The sequence below is a fragment of the Salmo salar genome, chromosome 29 (assembly GCF_965601325.2).
Source record: "Salmo salar chromosome 29, fSalSal1, whole genome shotgun sequence".
Taxonomy (NCBI): domain Eukaryota; kingdom Metazoa; phylum Chordata; class Actinopteri; order Salmoniformes; family Salmonidae; genus Salmo; species Salmo salar.
The window spans coordinates 44,848,158-44,857,500 of record NC_138319.1 but is presented as its reverse complement, the minus strand read 5'-3'; the positions used below and the strand labels follow the sequence as shown (position 1 = coordinate 44,857,500).

Sequence of the window (9,343 nt, the reverse complement as noted above, 5' to 3'; positions counted from 1 at the left end):
AGAGCAGAAAGTAAATAAAAACAATATGGGGTGAGGTAGGTAGATTGGGTGGGCTATTTACAGATGGCCTATATACAGCTGCAGCGATCGGTTAGCTGCTCAGATAGCTGATGTTTAAAGTTAGTAAGGGAAATATAAGTGTCCAGCTTCAGCGATTTTTGCAATTCGTTCCAGTCATTGGCAGCAGAGAACTGGAAGGAAAGGTGGCCAAAGGAGGTGTTGGCTTTGAGGATGACCAGTGAGATATACCTGCTGGAGCGCGTGCTACGGGTGGGTGTTGTTATCGTGACCAGTGAGCTGAGATAAGACGAAGCTTTACCTAGCATAGACTTATAGATGACCTGGAGCCAGTGGGTCTGGTGACGAATAGGTAGCGAGGGCCTGCCGACTAGACCATACAGGTCGCAGTGGTCATATCAATACAATTGACCTTTTCTTTACACTGTTCTAATGAAAGTACATTTACATAATATCAGCTATCTTCCATAAACGTCGAACAAGGATCGAACCCATGTGCTTCAGTTTACAGAAACAGATGATTTAGCATATCTATTTCCTTCTTAGAATGTCAACATTCTGGAAAGTGGGAGTTGTGCAAAAGCTAATTAATCAAGTAAATACAGTCAACAGAGAAGTTGGGGATTAACGTTGGACCGCATACATGTAAAGTACTGGCTCTACCATAGAGATACATCCCCTTACTATAATAACTGTGTTGCCATATTGACACAACTTGCTTTTTCTGCAAAGTCCTCCAATAAAAACACAGGTCCATGATATCAGATGTCTGTCATAAAGGCACGGATGGGATTTGAACCCATGATCTCCGGTTTACGAGACTGACGCCTTACCACTTGGCCACCATGCCACTCTACGCTGTTAATGATATATCAACATTCTGGAAAGTAGTAGTTGTGTAAATGTGAATTTGGCACACAAATAAACTCAGTGGAGAATCTTGGGATTGAACCGAGGACCTCATCCATATTTTGCATGCACTCCCCCTCTGAGCTTCCATCCCATTTCATTTGCAGATAAAATGCAATATCAATACAATGTACTTTTTATATACTCCACTCCATTGAAACTACAATGAAATGATAGCAGCAATTCTTAAACCAGGTACAGACTGGGATCGAACCCATGAACTTCAGTTTTTGAAAATGACGCCATAAAAGATGGCAATCATGCCACTTCTGTTCTATAATTGTACGAACAGGGATTGAAGGGATGTTCTTCAGATTACAAGACCAAATTATTTAGCACATCTCTGTTTCCTGCTTAGAATTTCAACATTCTGTAAAGTAGGAGTTGGGTCAATGCAATAATTTTAAATGGAGAAGCTGGGGATTGAAGCCAGGACCTCATACATGCAAAGCATGCGCTCTACGACTGAGCTACATCCCCTTTCTGTGAAAGAGAAAAAATGTTTCTTATTTTATTTTATTTCACCTTTATTTAACCAGGTAAACTAGTGGAGAACAAGTTCTCATTGAGAACTGCGACCTGGCCAAGATAAAGCAAAGCAGTGCGACACAAACAACAACACAGAGTTACAAATGGAATAAACAAGCGTACAGTCAATAACACAATAGAAAAAAAGAAAGTCTATATACAGTGTGTGCAAATGGCGTGAGGAGGTAAGGCAATAAATAGGCCATAGTAGCGAAGTAATTACAATTTAGCAAATTAACACTGGAGTGATAGATGAGCAGATGATGATGTGCAAGTAGAAATACTGGTGTGCAAAAGAGCAGAAAGTAAATAAAAACAATATGGGGTGAGGTAGGTAGATTGGGTGGGCTATTTACAGATGGCCTATATACAGCTGCAGCGATCGGTTAGCTGCTCAGATAGCTGATGTTTAAAGTTAGTAAGGGAAATATAAGTGTCCAGCTTCAGCGATTTTTGCAATTCGTTCCAGTCATTGGCAGCAGAGAACTGGAAGGAAAGGTGGCCAAAGGAGGTGTTGGCTTTGAGGATGACCAGTGAGATATACCTGCTGGAGCGCGTGCTACGGGTGGGTGTTGTTATCGTGACCAGTGAGCTGAGATAAGACGAAGCTTTACCTAGCATAGACTTATAGATGACCTGGAGCCAGTGGGTCTGGTGACGAATAGGTAGCGAGGGCCTGCCGACTAGACCATACAGGTCGCAGTGGTCATATCAATACAATTGACCTTTTCTTTACACTGTTCTAATGAAAGTACATTTACATAATATCAGCTATCTTCCATAAACGTCGAACAAGGATTGAACCCATGTGCTTCAGTTTACAGAAACAGATGATTTAGCATATCTATTTCCTTCTTAGAATGTCAACATTCTGGAAAGTGGGAGTTGTGCAAAAGCTAATTTAACAACTAATTACACTCAACAGAGAAGTTGGGGATTAACGTTGGACCGCATTCATGTAAAGTACTGGCTCTACCATAGAGATTCATCCACTTACTATAATAGCTGTGTTGCAATATTGATACAACTTGATTTGCTGCAAAGTCCACCAATTAATGCACAGGTCCATGATATCAGATGTCTTTCATAAAGGCACAGAAAGGATTTGAACCCATGATCTTCGGTTTACAAGACCAACACCTTACCACTTGGCCACCATGCCACTCTACGTTCTGTATTATATATCAACATTCAGGAAAGTAGTAGTTGTGTAAATGTGAATTTGGCACACAAATAAACTCAGTGGAGAATCTTGGGATTGAACCGAGGAGCTCATACATATTTTGCATGCACTCCCCCTCTGAGCTTCCATCCCATTTCATTTGCAGATAAAATGCAATATCAATACAATGTACTTTTTATATACACCACTCCATTGAAACTACAAGGAAATGATAGCAGCAATTCTTAAACCAGGTACAGACTGGGATCGAACCCATAAACTTCAGTTTTTGAAAATGACGCCATAAAAGATGGCAATCATGCCACTTCTGTTCTATAATTGTACGAACAGGGATTGAAGGAATGTTCTTCAGATTACAAAACAAAATTATTTAGCACATCTCTGTTTCCTGCTTAGAATTACAACATTCTGTAAAGAAGGAGTTGGGTCAATGCAATAATTTTAAATGGAGAAGCTGGGGATTGAACCCAGGACCTCATACATGCAAAGCATGCACTCTACCACTGAGCTACATCCCCGTTCTGGGAGAGATAAAAAATGTTTCTTATTTTATTTTATTTCACCTTTATTTAACCAGGTAAGCTAGTGGAGAACAAGTTCTCATTGAGAACTGCAACCTGGCCAAGATAAAGCAAAGCAGTGCGACACAAACAACAACATAGAGTTACAAATGGAATAAACAAGCGTACAGTCAATAACACAATAGAAAAAAAGAAAGTCTATATTCAGTGTGTGCAAATGGCATGAGGATGTAAGGTAATAAATAGGCCATGGTAGTGAGGTAATTACAATTTAGCAAATTAACACTGGAGTGATAGATGAGCAGATGATGATGTGCAAGTACAAATACTGGTGTGCAAAAGAGCAGAAAGTAAATAAAAACAATATGGGGATGAGGTAGGTAGATTGGGTGGGCTATTTACAGATGGCCTATGTACAGCTGCAGCGATCGGTTAGCTGCTCAGATAGCTGATGTTTAAAGTTAGTGAGGGAAATATAAGTGTCCAGGTTCAGCGATTTTTGCAATTCGTTCCAGTCATTGGCAGCAGAGAACTGGAAGGAAAGGCAGCCAAAGGAGGTGTTGGCTTTGGGGATGACCAGTGAGATATATCTGCTGGAGCGAGTGCTACGGGTGGGTGTTTTTATCGTGACCAGTGAGTTGAGATAAGGCGGAGCTTTACCTAGAATAGACTTATAGATGACCTGGAGCCAGTGGGTCTGGTGACGAATAGGTAGCGAGGGCCAGCCGACTAGAGCATACAGGTCGCAGCGGTCATATCAATACAATTTACCTTTTCTTTACACTGTTCTAATGAAAGTACATTTCCATAATATCAGCTATCTTCCATAAACGTCAAACAAGGTTTGAACCCATGTGCTTCAGTTTACAGAAACAGATGATTTAGCATATCTATTTCCTTCTTAGAATGTCAACATTCTGGAAAGTGGGAGTTGTGCAAAAGCTAATTTAACAACTAATTACACTCAACAGAGAAGTTGGGGATTAACGTTGGACCGCATTCATGTAAAGTACTGGCTCTACCATAGAGATTCATCACCTTAGTATAATAGCTGTGTTGCAGTATTGATACAACTTGATTTTCTGCAAAGTCCTCCAATGAAAGCACAGGTCCATGATATCAGATGTCTTTCATGAAGGCACAGTAGGGATTTGAACCCATGATCTTCGGTTTACAAGACCAACACCTTACCACTTGGCCACCATGCCACTCTACGCTCTGAATTATATATCAACATTCAGGAAAGTAGTAGTTGTGTAAATGTGAATTTGGCACACAAATAAACTCAGTGGAGAATCTTGGGATTGAACCGAGGACCTCATACATATTTTGCATGCACTCCCCCTCTGAGCTTCCATCCCATTTCATTTGCAGATAAAATGCAATATCAATACAATGTACTTTTTATATACACCACTCCATTGAAACTACAATGAAATGATAGCAGCAATTCTTAAACCAGGTACAGACTGGGATCGAACCCATAAACTTCAGTTTTTGAAAATGACGCCATAAAAGATGGCAATCATGCCACTTCTGTTCTATAATTGAATGAACAGGGATTGAAGGAATGTTCTTCAGATTACAAGACCAAATTATTTAGCACATCTCTGTTTCCTGCTTAGAATTTCGACATTTTGTAAAGTAGAAGTTGGGTCAATGCAATAATTTTGAATGGAGAAGCTGGGGATTGAACCCAGGACCTCATACATGCGAAGCATGCGCTCTACCACTGAGCTACATCCCCGTTCTGGGAAAATAAAAAATAAATCTTATTTTATTTCATTTCACCTTTATTTAACCAGGTAAGCTAGTGGAGAACAAGTTCTCATTGAGAACTGCGACCTGGCCAAGATAAAGCAAAGCAGTGCGACACAAACAACAACATAGAGTTACAAATGGAATAAACAAGCGTACAGTCAATAACACAATAGAAAAAAAGAAAGTCTATATTCAGTGTGTGCAAATGGCATGAGGAGGTAAGGTAATAAATAGGCCATGGTAGTGAGGTAATTACAATTTAGCAAATGAACACTGGAGTGATAGATGAGCAGATGATGATGTGCAAGTACAAATACTGGTGTGCAAAAGAGCAGAAAGTAAATAAAAACAATATGGGGATGAGGTAGGTAGATTGGGTGGGCTATTTACAGATGGCCTATGTACAGCTGCAGCGATCGGTTAGCTGCTCAGATAGCTTATGTTTAAAGTTAGTGAGGGAAATATAAGTGTCCAGGTTCAGCGATTTTTGCAATTCGTTCCAGTCATTGGCAGCAGAGAACCGGAAGGAAAGGCAGCCAAAGGAGGTGTTGGCTTTGGGGATGACCAGTGAGATATATCTGCTGGAGCGAGTGCTACGGGTGGGTGTTTTTATCGTGACCAGTGAGTTGAGATAAGGCGGAGCTTTACCTAGCATAGACTTATAGATGACCTGGAGCCAGTGGGTCTGGTGACGAATAGGTAGCGAGGGCCAGCCGACTAGAGCATACAGGTCGCAGTGGTCATATCAATACAATTTACCTTTTCTTTACACTGTTCTAATGAAAGTACATTTCCATAATATTAGCTATCTTCCATAAACGTCAAACAAGGATTGAACCCATGTGCTTCAGTTTACAGAAACAGATGATTTAGCATATCTATTTCCTTCTTAGAATGTGAACATTCTGGAAAGTGGGAGTTGTGCAAAAGCTAATTTAACAACTAATTACACTCAACAGAGAAGTTGGGGATTAACGTTGGACCGCATTCATGTAAAGTACTGGCTCTACCATAGAGATTCATCCCCTTACTATAATAGCTGTGTTGCAATATTGATACAACTTGATTTTCTGCAAAGTCCTCCAAGTAAAGCACCGGTCTATGATATCAGATGTCTTTCATAAAGGCACAGAAGGGTTTTGAACCCATGATCTTCAGTTTAGAAGACCAACGCATTACCACTTGGCCACCATGCCACTCTACGCTCTGTATTATATATGAACATTCAGGAAAGTAGTAGTTGTGTAAATGTGAATTTGGCACACAAATAAACTCAGTGGAGAATCTTGGGATTGAACCGAGGACCTCATACATATTTTGCATGCACTCCCCCTCTGAGCTTCCATCCCATTTCATTTGCAGATAAAATGCAATATCAATACAATGTACTTTTTATATACACCACTCCATTGAAACTACAAGGAAATGATAGCAGCAATTCTTAAAACAGGTACAGACTGGGATCGAACCCATAAACTTCAGTTTTTGAAAATGACGCCATAAAAGATGGCAATCATGCCACTTCTGTTCTTTAATTGTACGAAGAGGGATTGAAGGAATGTTCTTCAGATTACAAAACCAAATTATTTAGCACATCTCTGTTTCCTGCTTAGAATTACAACATTCTGTAAAGTAGTAGTTGGGTCAATGCAATAATTTTAAATGGAGAAGCTGGGGATTGAACCCAGGACCTCATACATGCGAAGCATGCGCTCTACCACTGAGCTACATCCCCGTTCTGGGAGAGATAAAAAATGTTTCTTATTGTATTTTATTTCACCTTTATTTAACCAGGTAAGCTAGTGGAGAACAAGTTCTCATTGAGAACTGCAACCTAGCCAAGATAAAGCAAAGCAGTGCGACACAAACAACAACATAGAGTTACAAATGGAATAAACAAGCGTACAGTCAATAACACAATAGAAAAAAAGAAAGTCTATATTCAGTGTGTGCAAATGGCATGAGGAGGTAAGGTAATAAATAGGCCATGGTAGTGAGGTAATTACAATTTAGCAAATTAACACTGGAGTGACAGATGAGCAGATGATGATGTGCAAGTACAAATACTGGTGTGCAAAAGAGCAGAAAGTAAATAAAAACAATATGGGGATGAGGTAGGTAGATTGGGTGGGCTATTTACAGATGGCCTATGTACAGCTGCAGCAATCGGTTAGCTGCTCAGATAGCTGATGTTTAAAGTTAGTGAGGGAAATATAAGTGTCCAGGTTCAGCGATTTTTGCAATTCGTTCCAGTCATTGGCAGCATAGAACTGGAAGGAAAGGCAGCCAAAGGAGGTGTTGGCTTTGGGGATGACCAGTGAGATATATCTGCTGGAGCGAGTGCTACGGGTGGGTGTTTTTATCGTGACCAGTGAGTTGAGATAAGGCGGAGCTTTACCTAGAATAGACTTATAGATGACCTGGAGCCAGTGGGTCTGGTGACGAATAGGTAGCGAGGGCCAGCCGACTAGAGCATACAGGTCGCAGTGGTCATATCAATACAATTTACCTTTTCTTTACACTGTTCTAATGAAAGTACATTTCCATAATATCAGCTATCTTCCATAAACGTCAAACAAGGATTGAACCCATGTGCTTCAGTTTACAGAAACAGATGATTTAGCATATCTATTTCCTTCTTAGAATGTCAACATTCTGGAAGGTGGGAGTTGTGCAAAAGCTAATTTAACAACTAATTACACTCAACAGAGAAGTTCGGATTAACGTTGGACCGCATTCATGTAAAGTACTGGCTCTACCATAGAGATTCATCACCTTACTATAATAGCTGTGTTGCAGTATTGATACAACTTGATTTTCTGCAAAGTCCTCCAATTAAAGCACAGGTCCATGATATCAGATGTCTTTCATGAAGGCACAGAAGGGATTTGTACCCATGATCTTCGGTTTACAAGACCAACACCTTACCACTTGGCCACCATGCCACTCTACGCTCTGAATTATATATCAACATTCAGGAAAGTAGTAGTTGTGTAAATGTGAATTTGGCACACAAATAAACTCAGTGGAGAATCTTGGGATTGAACCGAGGACCTCATACATATTTTGCATGCACTCCCCCTCTGAGCTTCCATCCCATTTCATTTGCAGATAAAATGCAATATCAATACAATGTACTTTTTATATACACCACTCCATTGAAACTACAAGGAAATGATAGCAGCAATTCTTAAACCAGGTACAGACTGGGATCGAACCCATAAACTTCAGTTTTTGAAAATGACGCCATAAAAGATGGCAATCATGCCACTTCTGTTCTTTAATTGTATGAAGAGGGATTGAAGGAATGTTCTTCAGATTACAAAACCAAATTATTTAGCACATCTCTGTTTCCTGCTTAGAATTACAACATTCTGTAAAGTAGTAGTTGGGTCAATGCAATAATTTTAAATGGAGAAGCTGGGGATTGAACCCAGGACCTCATACATGCGAAGCATGCGCTCTACCACTGAGCTACATCCCCGTTCTGGGAGAGATAAAAAATGTTTCTTATTTTATTTTATTTCACCTTTATTTAACCAGGTAAGCTAGTGGAGAACAAGTTCTCATTGAGAACTGCAACCTAGCCAAGATAAAGCAAAGCAGTGCGACACAAACAACAACATAGAGTTACAAATGGAATAAACAAGCGTACAGTCAATAACACAATAGAAAAAAAGAAAGTCTATATTCAGTGTGTGCAAATGGCATGAGGAGGTAAGGTAATAAATAGGCCATGGTAGTGAGGTAATTACAATTTAGCAAATTAACACTGGAGTGACAGATGAGCAGATGATGATGTGCAAGTACAAATACTGGTGTGCAAAAGAGCAGAAAGTAAATAAAAACAATATGGGGATGAGGTAGGTAGATTGGGTGGGCTATTTACAGATGGCCTATGTACAGCTGCAGCGATCGGTTAGCTGCTCAGATAGCTGATGTTTAAAGTTAGTGAGGGAAATATAAGTGTCCAGGTTCAGCGATTTTTGCAATTCGTTCCAGTCATTGGCAGCAGAGAACTGGAAGGAAAGGCAGCCAAAGGAGGTGTTGGCTTTGGCGATGACCAGTGAGATATATCTGCTGGAGCGAGTGCTACGGGTGGGTGTTTTTATCGTGACCAGTGAGTTGAGATAAGGCGGAGCTTTACCTAGAATAGACTTATAGATGACCTGGAGCCAGTGGGTCTGGTGACGAATAGGTAGCGAGGGCCAGCCGACTAGAGCATACAGGTCGCAGTGGTCATATCAATACAATTTACCTTTTCTTTACACTGTTCTAATGAAAGTACATTTCCATAATATCAGCTATCTTCCATAAACGTCAAACAAGGATTGAACCCATGTGCTTCAGTTTACAGAAACAGATGATTTAGCATATCTATTTCCTTCTTAGAATGTCAACATTCTGGAAGGTGGGAGTTGTG

The 9,343-nt window shown here is 40.2% G+C and overlaps 7 non-coding genes across 7 annotated transcripts; all 7 read right to left on the bottom strand.

Annotated features, from left to right (window-relative positions):
• Positions 1-796: 796 nt before the first annotated feature.
• trnat-cgu (transfer RNA threonine (anticodon CGU)) lies at positions 797-868 on the bottom strand. Its single transcript has one exon. It is a non-coding gene; the product is annotated as a tRNA-Thr (tRNA).
• Positions 869-2,545: 1,677 nt separating this feature from the next.
• Positions 2,546-2,617, bottom strand: trnat-ugu (transfer RNA threonine (anticodon UGU)). Its single transcript has one exon. It is a non-coding gene; the product is annotated as a tRNA-Thr (tRNA).
• Positions 2,618-3,084: 467 nt separating this feature from the next.
• Positions 3,085-3,156, bottom strand: trnaa-ugc (transfer RNA alanine (anticodon UGC)). Its single transcript has one exon. It is a non-coding gene; the product is annotated as a tRNA-Ala (tRNA).
• Positions 3,157-4,295: 1,139 nt separating this feature from the next.
• trnat-ugu (transfer RNA threonine (anticodon UGU)) lies at positions 4,296-4,367 on the bottom strand. The gene has a single exon. It is a non-coding gene; the product is annotated as a tRNA-Thr (tRNA).
• Positions 4,368-4,834: 467 nt separating this feature from the next.
• On the bottom strand, positions 4,835-4,906 carry trnaa-cgc (transfer RNA alanine (anticodon CGC)). Its single transcript has one exon. It is a non-coding gene; the product is annotated as a tRNA-Ala (tRNA).
• Positions 4,907-6,583: 1,677 nt separating this feature from the next.
• trnaa-cgc (transfer RNA alanine (anticodon CGC)) lies at positions 6,584-6,655 on the bottom strand. The gene has a single exon. It is a non-coding gene; the product is annotated as a tRNA-Ala (tRNA).
• Positions 6,656-8,332: 1,677 nt separating this feature from the next.
• trnaa-cgc (transfer RNA alanine (anticodon CGC)) lies at positions 8,333-8,404 on the bottom strand. The gene has a single exon. It is a non-coding gene; the product is annotated as a tRNA-Ala (tRNA).
• Positions 8,405-9,343: the final 939 nt, after the last annotated feature.